Below are 13,031 nucleotides of genomic sequence, written 5' to 3'. Positions count from 1 at the left end.
TTCATTGTGTATATATACCACTTCTTTATACATTCACCAGTCCATGGACACTTGGGCTGTTTCCATAATTTGACTATTATAGATTATCTTCCTGTAAACATTGCAGTATATGTGCACCTTTGAATTAGTATTCTATGTTTTAGGTAAATACATATTAGTTCAACTGCTGGATCATAGGCTAATACTATTTTTAACTTTTTGAAGGACCTACACACTGTTTTCAAGACTGGCTATACCAGTTTATATTCCTACCAATAGTGCAAGAGTGTTCCCCTTTCTCCACATCCACACCAACACCTGTTGTTTCTTGTGTGGTTGACTTAGTCATTATGACAGGTGTGAAGTGATACCTCATTGTAGATTTCATTTGAATTTCCCTGATGATCAGGAATGTTCAGCATCTTTTCACGTGCCTATTGGCCATCTGTATATCTTCTTTAGAAAAATGTCTATGTTTTCTGCTTATATTTTAATTGAATTATTTGTATTTTGGGTGTTGAGTTTAATAAACTCTTTATGTATTCTGGATACTGACCCTTTATCAGATATGTCATTTACAAAATATCTTCTCTCATTAATTAGGTTGTCTTTCAGTTTGCTGATTGTTTCTTTCACTGTGCAAAATCTTTTTATTTTTATGTAGTCCCCAAAATTTATTTTTCCATATATTCCCTTCCCTCATGAGACATATCTAGAAATATGTTGCTACAGCAGATGTCAAAGAAGTTACTTCCCATGTCCTCTAGGATTTTTAAGATTTCCAGTATCACATTTAGGTCTTAATCCATTTTTGAATTTATTTTTGTGTATAGTGTAATAAAGTGGCCCAGTTTCATTGTTTTGCATGTTGCTGTCCAGTTATCCCAACACCATTTGTTGAAACTGTCTTTTTCCCATTGGATAGTCTTCCCTGATTTGTCAAAGATTAATTGACCATATAGTTATGGGAAGACATTCCATGCTCATGGATTGGAAAAACAAATATTGTTATAATATCTATACTATCCAAATCAATCTAAATATTTAATGCAAATCCTATCAATATATTTACTGCATTTGTCTCAGGAGTAGAACAAACAATCCTAAATTTTTATGGAACTACAAAAGACCCCAAATAAACAAAGCAACCTGAAAAATAAAAGTAAACCTGGAGACATCACAATTCTGGGATTCAACTCATATTAAAAAGCTGTAGAAATAAAAAATACACATATAGATAAATAGAACAGAATAGAAAACCCAGAAATAAACACTCAAGTATGTGGTCAATTAATCTTCAACAAAGCTGATGGAAAAATTAAAGCAGAGATCATAAGGTTATTCACTGGGCTTGAGAAAAGAATAGAAGACATCAGTCAAACCCTTACCACAGAGATAAAAGAGTTTAAAAAAAAAAAGAATCAAAGAAGAAGAGTGCAATAAATGAGATTGGAAATGTACTTTCTGCAATGAAAAGCAGGCTAGAAGAAGCTGAAGAATGAATTACTGACCTAGAAGACAAAATAATGGAAAGTAATGAAGCTGAAAAAAAGAGAGAAAGGATTATTATGCCACATGGGAATAGACTTAGGGAACTCAGTTACTTCATCAAATATGATAACACTTGTATTATTGGAGTTTCAGAAAAAAAAGAAGAGGGCAGAAAATGTATTTGAAGTAATAGCTGAAAACATTCCTAATATGGGGAATAAAACTGACATCCAGATCCAGGACACGCAGAGAACTCCCATCAAAATCAACAAAAGAGGGTCATCACCAAGACATATTGTAATTAAATTTGCATTATATAATGATGAATTAAAAATCTTAAAAGCATCAAGACAAAGGAAGTTTATAATTTACTAGGGAACACCAATAAATCAAACTAGAGTGGTATAATATTCAAAATGATAAATGGGAAAAATCTGCAGTCAAGAATACTCTATCCAGAAAGGTTATCATTCCAAATCAAAACCAAATGTGTTCGTGGCCACTAAACCAACCCGCAAGAAACATTAAAGGACACTCTTTGAATGGAAAGGAAAGACCAAAAGTGAGAAAGAAAAGAAAGGAACAGAAAAAAATCTCCAGGAAAAATGACAAAACAAGTAAGAAATGGCAAAAAAGTACATATCTATCAATAATTACTCTGAATGTAAGTGGACTAAATGCTCCAATCAAAAGACATAAGGTGTCAGAATGGAAGAAAAAACAAGACTCATCTATATGCTGCCCACAAGAGACTCGTTTTTGACCTAAAGACATTTGCAGATTGAAAATGAGAAGATGAAGAAATATTTTCCATGCAAGTCGATGTCAAAAGAAAGCCAAAGCAGCAATACTTATATCTGTCAAACTATATTGCAGACAAAAGATTGTAACAAGAGACAAAGAAAGGCACTGTATCATAATAAAAGGGTCTATCTAACAAGATCTTAAAATTATAAATATTTATGCCCCAAACATGAGTGCACCCAAATATATAAAATAATTAATAACAAATATAAAGGAACTAATTGATAATACAACAATAGTAGGGGACATTAACACTTCACTTACATCAATGGACAGATTATCTAGACAGAAAATCAATAAGGAACCAAGAGTTTTGAATGACACACTGGACCAGATAGACTTAACAGATATATTCAGAATGTTCCATCATAAAACGACAGAATACACATTCTTGTCAAGTGCAAAAATTGACAATGTGCAAAATAGATCACATACTAGGCCACAAATCAGGCCTCAACAAGTACAAAAAGATTAAGCTCATACCATGCATATTTTCTAACCACAACACTATGAAACCTGAAATCAACCACAAGAAAAAATTTGGGAAGACCATAAATATATGGAAGTTAAACGATATGATTTCAAAAATGAATGGGTAAACCAGGAAATCAAATAAGAAATTAAGAAGTACATTGAAACAAATGAAATGAAAACACGAGGTCCAAAAACTTTGGGATGCAGCAAAAGAGGTAAAAAGAGGGAAGTATACAGCAATACAGGTTTACTTCAAGAAGCAAAAGAGAAACTTCAAATAAATATCCTAACCTCATCTAAAGGAGCTAGAAAAAACAACAAACAAAGCCTAAAGCCAGCAGAAGAAGGGAAATAATAAATATGAGAGCAGAAATAAATGATACACAAACTAAAACAAAAAACAAAAAACAATAGAACAGATGAGTGAAACCACGAGCTGGTTCTTTGAAAAAAGTTAATAAAAATGATAAATGTCTACCCAGAGTTATCAAAAGGGAAAAAGAACCCAAATAAATAAAGCCATAAATGAAAGAGAAATAACAAACACCATCACAGATATACAAGCAATTATAAAAGAGTATTATAAAGAACTATATACCAACAAATTGGACATCCTCGAAGAAATGGATAAATTCCTAGAAAGATATAAACTACCAAAACTGAAATGGGAAGAAGTAGAAAACTTGAACAGACTGACAACCAACTAAGAAATTGGATCCGTAATAGAAAATCTCCCATCAAACAAAAGCCCAGAGCCAGATAGCTTCACAGGGAAATTCTACCAAGCATTTAAAGAAGAGTTAATATGCCTGGGTGGCTCAGTTTAAGTGTCCAACTTCATCTCAGGTCATAATCTCATGGTTTGTGGGTTTGAGCCCTGAATTGGGCTCTGTGCTGACAGCTCAGAGTCTTAAGCCTGCTTCAGGTTCTTTGTCTCCCTCTTTCACTGTCCTCCCCCGCTCACACTCTGTCTCTCTCTGTCTCTCAAAAAACAAATAAAAATAAAATGCTAAAAAAAAAAATTAAAGAGTTAATACCTATTCTTCTCAAACTATTCCAAAAAATAGAAATGGATGGAAAACTTCCAAATTCATTCTATGAGGCCATCATTACTTTGATTCGAAAACCAGACAGACTCCACTGAAAAAGAGAATTACAGGCCAATATCCCTGATGAACATGAATGCAAAAATTCTCAGTAAAATACTAGCAAATTGTATCCAACAGTGTATTAATGGAGTTATTCACTATGATCAAGTGGGATTCATTCCTGGGCTGCAAGGGTGGTTCCATATTCACCAATCAATCAACATGATACACCACATTAATAAAAGAAAGGATAAGAACCATATGACCCTTTCAATAGATGCAGAAAGAGCATTTGACAAAATACAACATCCATTCATAATAAAAAACCCTCAACAAAGTAGGATTAGAGAGAACAAAACTCAACATAATAAAGACCATATATTAAAAACCCACAGCTAATATCCTCCTCAATGGGGAAAAACTGAGAGCTTTTCCCCTATGGTCAGGAACAAGATAGGGTTGTCCACTCTGACCATTGTTATTTAACACAGTACTGGAAGCAATCACACAGTAATCAGTCAACAGAAAAAAATAAAAAAGTATCCAAATTTGCAAGGAAGAAATCAAACTTCCACTATTTTCAGGTGACATGATACTGTATATAGTAAATCCAAGAGACTCCACCAAAAAAATTGCTAGAAGTGATACATGAATTCAGTAAAGTCGCAAGATACACAATCAATGTACAGAAATCTGTTACATTTCTATACACCAATAATAAATCAGCAGGAAGAGAAATTAAGGAATCAATCTCATTTATAACTACACCAAAAACCATAAGATTACTAGGAATAAACCTAACTAAAGAAGCAAAAGAACTGTACTCTGAAAACCATAAAACACTGATGAAAGAAATTGAAGATAACACAAGCAAATGGAAGAATGCTCCATGATCATGCACTGGGAAAAACAATGTTGTTAAAATGTCCATATTACCCAAAACAATCTACACATTTAATGCAATACCTATCAAAATATCAACAGCATTTTTCCAGAGGAAGAACAAACAATCCTAAAATTTGTATGGAGTCACAAAAGACCCTGAATAGTCAAAGTAGTCTTGAAAAAAAGAAGCAAAGCTGTAAGCATCACAATTCCAGACTTCAAGTTATAATACAAAGCTATGGTGATGAAGGCAGTATGGTACTGGCAGAAAAAACAGACACATAGATCAATGGAACAGAATAGAAAACCCAGAAATGGACCCACAAATATATGGTCAACTCATCTTTGACAAAGCAGCCATAATAATGTCTTACTAGATATATCTCCTGGGGCTAGGGAAACAAAAGCCAAAGTAAACCATTGGGACTTCACCAAAATAAAAGGCAAAGGAAACAATCAATAAAACTAAAAGACAAACTACTGAATGGGAGAAGATATTTGAAAATGGCATATCTGATAAGGGGTAATTATCCAAAATATATAATGAAGTTATAAATCTCAACACCCTAAAAACAAATAATCCAGTTCAAAAATTGCCAGAAGACATGAACAGACATTTTTCCAAAGAATACATACAGATGGCTAACAGATACATGAAAGATGCTCAACATCACTCATCATCAGGGAAATACAAATCAAAACTACAATATGATATCATCTCACACTAGTCAGATGGCTAGAAACAGCAACACAGGGATAAAAAGGTGTTGCCAAGGATTAAAAAAAAATGGTAATCTTTCTTACACTATTGGTTGCAATGGAAACTGGATAGCCACAATGGAAAAAGTATCAAGGTTCCTCAATATGTTAAATATAGAACAGCCTTATGATCCAGCAATTGCACTGCTATGTATTTACCCAAAGAATACAAAAATACTAATTTGAAGGGATACATGCACCCTGATGTTTATAGCAGCATTATCAACAATAGCCAAATTATGGAAAGACCCCAAATGTCCACCAACTGACGAATGGATAGAGAGTATGTGGTGTAACAGCTCTAGAAGTGGAAGGGGTGGCAGCAGCCAGGCAGCTCAGCTTTAGGAAGGCTCTAAGCATGCTGAGGTCTGCAGGCCCCTGGCACAAGCCTGCCCCACCACCACTATGCCCAAGAGGAAGGTTAGCTCTGCAATAGGGGCATTGAAAGAAAAGCCCAAGAGGAATTCAGCAAAAGTGCTCCTGCAAAAGTGTAAAGGAAGCCAAAAAGGACAGCAGAAAATGATAAAGGGAAGCAAAAGGAAAGGGAAGCAAAGGGAAAACAGGCTGCAGTGGCTAACCAAGAAAGATTTACTTGCAGAAAATGGAGACCCTAAAAATGAGGAGCCTCAGTCTCTGATGAAGCAGGAGAGAAAGAAGCCAAGTCTGATTAATATCATATGCCATTTCTTATCAGTGGTCTTTTGCCCCCTTCTTCTATAATCCAAAGGAGTATTTTTATCAACTATTTTGTAAATTCAAGTTTTTTAGTAGCTCTAGAACACTTTTAAGAAGGAAGGAATCCCATAACATCTCATTTTTAAAGTGTAAATGCTTTAAGAGGTGAAATCAGAGGAGTTAATATGGTGGAGAAGTAGGGGGACCCTGGGCTTTTCTCGCCCCTCAAACACAGCTTTATTGAGGTCAGATCACTTGGAACACCCAAGAAATCAAGCTGAAGACTGGTAGAAGGATATCTACAGTTGGAGGAAGACAGCGTGGCAGGTGCAAGGTGCACTGAAGTGAATTGGGGGAGAGAAAAACTGCGCTGCAGCAGAAGGGAGGGAACCATTTCCAAAGAGAGACAAGGGAGAGAAAGAGAGAGGTGTTGCGAGAGTGCAGCATCAGGTTAGCACAAGAGGAAAACCTCTCTGGATCAAGGACTGGGGAGTGAGAAATACTGAATGTCACAGGTTTTTTTTGCAAACAGCATTTGGAGATCAAACTCAGGTTTTGAAAGTGCGCTCCTGGCAAGAAAGAGGGAGCTGGCACTGGAGTGCATAGCGTGGTGTAGGAATCTCCAGGGAACACTGGGAAAGAACATTCCTTTTCCTGGAGTACTTTTGGAAAAGGGTATATTGCGTCTCCAAGGACAAGAGACCCTGTAGGTGCCAGCGAAAAGCCTTTCATCATCAGGGGACAGAGGTGCATACAGCCAGAGAGCATATAAACTTTTTGCTGCTTTTAGAGGTGCTACATCATAGATGCCCTGCATGGCACAGGCATAGGACTATTTACTGGGGACAAAGGATATCAGAAATAGTGTGGAGAAGCTCTACCTTGGAGGAGGGGGGTGGGTCCATGTAGTGCCAAGTCCTTTAAGACTTTGAGTTTTGAATTCCAGCCATGCACCAAAGAAAAACCAAAAGAGAGCTGTGGCACAGGATGAGCTGACTGCCCTTGCTATTTTATGAGAGCTGCCTGGACAGCAGGGGTGTGAGATCCCCTTTCCAGGGACTAGAAAGAGGGGTGGCACCATTTTACCCCAAACACCAACACAGAGGGACTTAGAGAGCAACACAGCAGCCCCCAGTGGAGGTGGGAACGGCTTACACCAAAATCTACCCCCCTGTTCCTGCAACTGTTTATATACTGGAGCAAGACTGACTCTAAGCCAACGCAACAGGACTATCCACCAGAAGACCAGCAGAGGAAGCACCCCACATGCTATACTGAAAATCGAGTGTTTCAAAACAACATCTGCAGTTCTGGTGGAAATACAAGCAAGTTTCCTTTTTTCTTTTTTGTTTCTTCTTTTTCCTTCTTTTCTTCTTTTGGAATCGGGCTCATAGTTTTTTCTTCGTTTGTTTCCTTTTCTCTCTCTTTTTTTAAAAAATCAGTCTTCTTTTTTTTCTTTTATTTTTCTTTCTTTTTTCCCATTTTTTGTGTGTGTCTTTTTCTTTAGAATCAACCTGATAGTATTTTGATTCTTTGTTTTGTTTCTTTCCCTTTCTTTTTTTCTCTTTGGGGATCAAGATTTTTTGTTTGTCCTTTTTTCCAGAGTTATTTTACAAGCAAACCAAACCACACCTAGTTAAAGGTCCAGACACTCCCAACCTCAAGCAAAGAGGAGTTCTGCAGAGGATTAACCAATGGGGAAGAGCAGCCAAAATGCAACAACAGAGTGCACAGAGCATTCCCCGGAAACACTTCCTGAATTGCCAGGCCTTGGACAGTATATGACCCCTTTTTAATATAGCATTACTCTCAGGTGCAGGAAAGATAATAAACTTTTAAAACACCCAAAAGATAGAAACATAGACAAAATGACAAGACATAGGAATTCTCCCCAAAAGAAAGGTCAAGAATAAATCACAGCCAGGGACTTTCTCAAAACAGATATAAGCAATATATCTGAGCAGGAATTTAGACCAACAGTCATAAGACTAATACCTTTGTTTGAAAAAAAATATAAGCCTTTGCTGCAGAGATCAAACACAAAAACTAGGCAAGCTGAAATAAAAAATGCTATAACTGAAATGCAAAACAGACTGGATTCAGTGACAATGAGGATTGAAGAAGCATAGTAGAGAATAGGTGATGTAGAAGACAAAACTATAGAAAATAATGAAGGTGAAAAGAAGAGGGGAAAATAAACTACTATATCATGAGAAGAGACTTAGGGAACTTGGTGATTCCATAAAACAAACAATACCCATATCATAGGAGTCCTAGAAGAAGAAGAGCAGGAAAAGGGTGCAGAAGGTTTATATAGCTGAGAACTTCCCTAATCTAGGGAAGGAAACAGGCATTTGAGCCAAGAAGCAAAGAAAACTCCCCTCAAAATCAACAAAAACAGGTCAATAGCACAACATATCATAGTGAAACTTGCAAAACAAAGATAAAGAGAGAATTCCGAAAACAGCTAGGGACAAAAGGTCCTTAATCTACAAGGGTAGACAGATAAGATTATCAGCCGGCCTCCACTGAAACTTGGCTGGCTAGAAGGGAGTGGCAGAAAATATTCAACGTGATGAATGGGGAAAATATGCAACCAAGTATTATTTATCTAGCAAGACTGTCATTCAGAATAGAAGAGATAGACTTTCCCAGACAAACAAAAACTAAAGGAGTTCATGACCAATAAACCAGCCCTGAAAGAAACTTTAAGGGGGACACTGAGTGTAGAAAAAAAGACCAAAGCAACAAAGACTACAAAAGATCATACAACATCACCAGAAACAACTCTAAAGGTAACACAATGGCACTAAATTCATATCTTTCAATAATCACTCTGAATGTAGATGGACTAAATGCTCCAATCAAAAGACATAGGGTATCAGAATGGATAAAAAAAAAAACAAGATCTATCGGTATGCTTCCTACAAGAGACTCATTTTAGACTGGAAGACACCTGCAGACCGAAAGTGAGGGGATAGAGAACCATCTATCCTGCTAATGGAGGTCAAAAAGAAAGCCAGAGTAGCCACATTTATATGTCAAACTAGATTTTAAAACAAAGACTGTAACAAGAGATGAAGAGGGTATTATATCTTAATTAAAATGTCTATCCATCAAGAAGGCCTAACAATTGTAAATATTTATGATCCCAACTTGAGAGAACCCAAGTATATAAAACAATAATAACAAACATAAAGAAACTCTTTGATAATAATACAATAATAGTAGGGGATTTACTACCCACTTATAGTAATGGACAGATAATCTAAGCAAAAGCCACAAGGAAATAATGGCTTTGAATGACACACTGGACCAATAACTGAACAGATATATTCAGAACATTTAATCCTAAAGCAGAAGAATATACATTCTTTTCAAGTGCACATAGAACATTCTCCAGAATAGATCACATAACTGGGTCACAAATCAGCCCTCAACAGATACAAAAAGATCGAGATCGTACCATGCATATTTTCAGATCACAACACTATAAAACTTGAAGTCAACCACAAGAAAAAATTTAGAAAGCTTTCAAATACATGGAGGTTAAATACCATCCTACTAAAGAATGACTGGATTAACCAGGAAATTAAAGAAGAAATAAAAAAAACATGGAAGTCAATGAAAATAAAAACACTACAGTCCAGAGCCTTTGGGATGCAGCAAAGGCAGTCCTAAGAGGAAAGTATGTTGCAATTCAGGCCTATTTCAAGAAGCAAGAAATGTCCCAAATACACAATCCAACCTTATACCTAAGGAGCTAGAAAAGGAACATCAAATAAAGCCTAAATCCAGCAGAATGAGGGAAATAATAAAGATTAGAGCAGAAATAATCAATATAGAAACACCACCACCACCACCACCAACAACAACAACAAGAAAACAATAGATCGACAAAACTAGGAATTGGTTCTTTGAAAGAATTAACAAAATTGATAAACCTCTGGCCAGAATGCTGAAAAAGAAAAGAGAGAGAGCACAAGTAGATAAACACACACACATACACACACACACACACACACACAGAGAGAGAGAGAGAGAGAGAGAGAGAGAGAGAGATTATAATGAACACCACAGAAACACAAACACTTAGAATACTATGAAAAATTATATGCCAACAAAATAGGAAATGTGGAAGAAATGGACAATTTCCAGGGTTCCTGGGTGGCTCAGGTGGTTAAGCCTCCAACTCTAGATTTCAGCTCAGGTCATGGTCTCATGGTTCTTGAGTTCAAGCCCCACATCAGGTTCCTCCATGACACTTGGAGCCTGCTGAGGATTCTCTCTCTATGCCCCTCCCTGACTCATGCTTTCTCTCTCAAAAATAAACTTCAAAAAATGAACAAATTCCGAGAAATTCACAAAATTCTACCAGACATTTAAAAAGAGTTAATACATAGTCTTCTCAAACTGTTCCAGAAAATAGAAATGGAAGGAAAGCTTTCAAACTTATTCTGTGAATCCAGCGTTACCTTGATTCCAAAAGCAGACAAAGACTAAAAAGGAGAATTACAGGTCAATATCTCTGATGAAACTGGATGAAAAAATCCTCAATTAGATACTAGCAAATTGAATTCAACAGTACGTTAAAATAATTATTCATCAGGGGCACCTGGCTCAGTCAGTTGAGTATCATACTCTTGGTTTTGGCACAGGTCATGATCCCAGGGTGGTGGGGTCAAGTCCCATGTCAGGCTCTGCACCAAGAATTGAGCCAGCTTAAGATTCTCTCTCTCTCTCTCTCTCTCTCTCTCTCTCTGTCTGTCTCTGTCTCTCTGTCTATGAAAGAAAAGAAAAGAAAAAAGAGGGAAAAAAAAACAATTATTCACCACAATCAAGTGGGATTTATTACTGGGCTGCAGGGCTGGCTCAATATTTGCAAATCAATCAGTGTGATATACCACATTAATAAAAGAAAGGATAAGAACCACATAATCCTGTCAATGGACACAAAAATCATTTTACAAAATAAAGCATCCATTTTTCATAAAAACTCTCAACAAAGTAGGGATAGAAGGAACATACCTCAACATCATAAAGCCCATACACAAAAGACCCACAGATAATAGAATCCTCAATGGGGAAAAACTGAAAGTCTTTCCCCTGTGTCAAGAAGAAGACAAGGATGTCCACTATTATTTAACATAGTACTAGAAAACTTAGCCTCAGCAGTCAGACAACAAAAAATAATAATAATAAAGCGCATACAAATCAGCAAGAAGCAAGTCAAATTTTCACTATTTGCAGATGACATAATACTCTATGTAGAAAACACAAAGGACTCCACCAAAAAATTACTAGAACTAAAACATGAATTCAGTACAGTTGCAGGATGTAAAATCAACATGGAGAAATCTGTTGCATTTCTATACACCAATAATGAAGCAGCAGAAAAAGAAATCAAAGAACCAGTCCTATTTGCAATTGGAACAATAACAGTAAGATACATAGGAATAAACCAAACTAAAGAGGTAAAAGATCTATACTCTGAAAACTGTGAAACACTGATGAAAGAAATTGAAGAGGACACATAAATAAAAAAGAATTCCATGCTCATGGATTGGGAGAACAAACATGATTAAAATGTCTATACTACCCAAAGCTATCTACACATTTAATGCAATCCCTAACAAAATACCACCAGCATTCTTCACAGGGCTAGATCAAACAATCCCAAAATTTGTATGGAACCAAAACACCCCAAATAGCCAAAGCAATCCTGAGAAAGAAAAACAAAACTGGAGGCATCACAATTCTAGATTTCAAGCTATATTACAAAGCTGTAGTCATCAAGACGGCATGGTACTGGCACAAAAACAGACACATAGATCAATGGAACACAATAGAAAACCCAGATAGACCCACAACTATATGATCAACTCGTCTTTGGCAAAACAGGAAAAAATGTCCAATGAAAAAAGACAGTATCTTCAACAAATGGTGTTGGGAAAACTGGATTGTAATGTGCAGAAGACGAAACTAGGCCACTTTCTTTCACCATACACAAAAATAAGTTCAAAATGGATGAAAGACCTAAATATGATACAGGAAACCATCAAGATCCTAGAGGAGAACATAAGCAGCAACCTCTTTGACCTTGGCCAGAACAACATTGTACTAGACACATCACTGAAGACAAGGGAGACAAAAGTGAACAGACTTATTGGTACTTCACAAAAATAAAAAGCTTCTGCAGAGTGAAGGAAACAATCAACAAAACTAAATAACAGCCTACCCAATGGGAGAAGATATTTGTAAATGACATATCTGATAAAGGGTTAGTATCCAAAATCTACAAAGAACTTATCAAACTCAATACCAAAAAACAAACAACCCAGTTAAGAAATAGGTAGAAGACATGAATAAACACTTAAAGAAAACATCCAGATGGCTAACAAACACATGAAAAGAAGGGTGCCTGGGTGGCTCATCTGGTTTAATGTATGACTTTGGCTTGGGTCATAAAAGGAAAATAACTTTTTTATGTACAGAAGAACCCCCACAAGGCTATGAGTGGATTTTTTAGGAGAAACACGGCAGGCCAGAAGGGAATAGCAAGATATATTTAAAACGCTGAAAGAAAAAAAAAATTCCAACCAATAATACTTTACTTCTCCAAGTTATCATTCAGAATTGAAAGATAGAGTTTTCCAGACAAGAAAAAGCTGAAGGAGTTCATCACTATTAAACAAGCTTTACAAGAAATGTTAAAAGGATTTATTTATTTTGTAATGTTTATTTATTTTTGAGAGAGAGAGACATAGTGTGAGCAGGGGAGGGGCAGAGAGAAAGAGAGACACAGAATCCAAGGCAGGCTATTGTTGATAATGCTGCTATAAACATTGGGGTGCATATACCCTTCCAAATCTGTAT

General features: G+C 36.3%; 1 pseudogene; it reads left to right on the top strand.

Moving 5' to 3' along the window:
- The first annotated feature begins 5,885 nt into the window (after positions 1-5,885).
- Positions 5,886-6,151, top strand: LOC145714461 (non-histone chromosomal protein HMG-14 pseudogene; annotated as a pseudogene).
- The last annotated feature ends 6,880 nt before the right edge of the window (positions 6,152-13,031 follow it).

This window comes from Panthera onca, chromosome X (assembly GCF_046562875.1).
Source record: "Panthera onca isolate mPanOnc1 chromosome X, mPanOnc1 haplotype 2, whole genome shotgun sequence".
NCBI lineage: Eukaryota > Metazoa > Chordata > Mammalia > Carnivora > Felidae > Panthera > Panthera onca.
The sequence above is the reverse complement of the archived record's forward strand: the minus strand, read 5'-3'. Positions and strand labels throughout refer to the sequence as shown.